Source organism: Barbatula barbatula, assembly GCF_947034865.1.
Source record: "Barbatula barbatula genome assembly, chromosome: 3".
Classification (NCBI taxonomy): domain Eukaryota; kingdom Metazoa; phylum Chordata; class Actinopteri; order Cypriniformes; family Nemacheilidae; genus Barbatula; species Barbatula barbatula.
The window spans coordinates 24,411,006-24,411,700 of record NC_136764.1 but is presented as its reverse complement, the minus strand read 5'-3'; positions in this window follow the sequence as shown (position 1 = coordinate 24,411,700).

Here is a 695-nt window from a genome sequence, read left to right as displayed (position 1 = left end):
CAGAAGATATAAGATGATGTATATTATTTTAAGAATTGTGAGTCGAGCGGTCATGGCTAAACCTTATCAAATACCCCCATGTCCAAGATAGGACTAGGTTTTACAGACTAAATCCTGCAATTTTATGATGTCAATACTTGACTAGAACACTGCTTCTGCTCAGAGCACTAAAGAGATTTTCACTACAAGCCACCATGTACTCAAAAGTTCTGAATCAATGTGTGATATATCTGCCGTGAAGAATTTAATCTCTTTTACCTAAAATAAATCTACAGGGACACTATTTTAAATTCCAATTTTTAAGTATTCAATATATTACAAACACAAATTTGATATTGGATCCGCCAATTTTTCATATCAATTCTTATTTAGTGATAACAAGCATCCCTGCCTAACTAAACCGAAGGGGTCCAGGTTTGACTGGTTAACATTTCATGCGTTAAAAGTCCCTGCGAACCAGAAGTTGTGATGCGTGGGCGTAGCTTCGGTTTTTCACTGCAAATTGATTGGATGTATAAAAACAGCTGTTGCATTGATTTTGAAACTAAGCTGGCAGCAGACTGACAGTTGAAGGGGAGGAGTTAAAGGATGCTGCATCCAAGCCCTCTAATTTGCCATCATTTCAGGGCGGAGGTGCATTTTCAGATTTTAACTGAAAATTATGAGGGTAGATTCATTTGAAAAAGAAAATGACA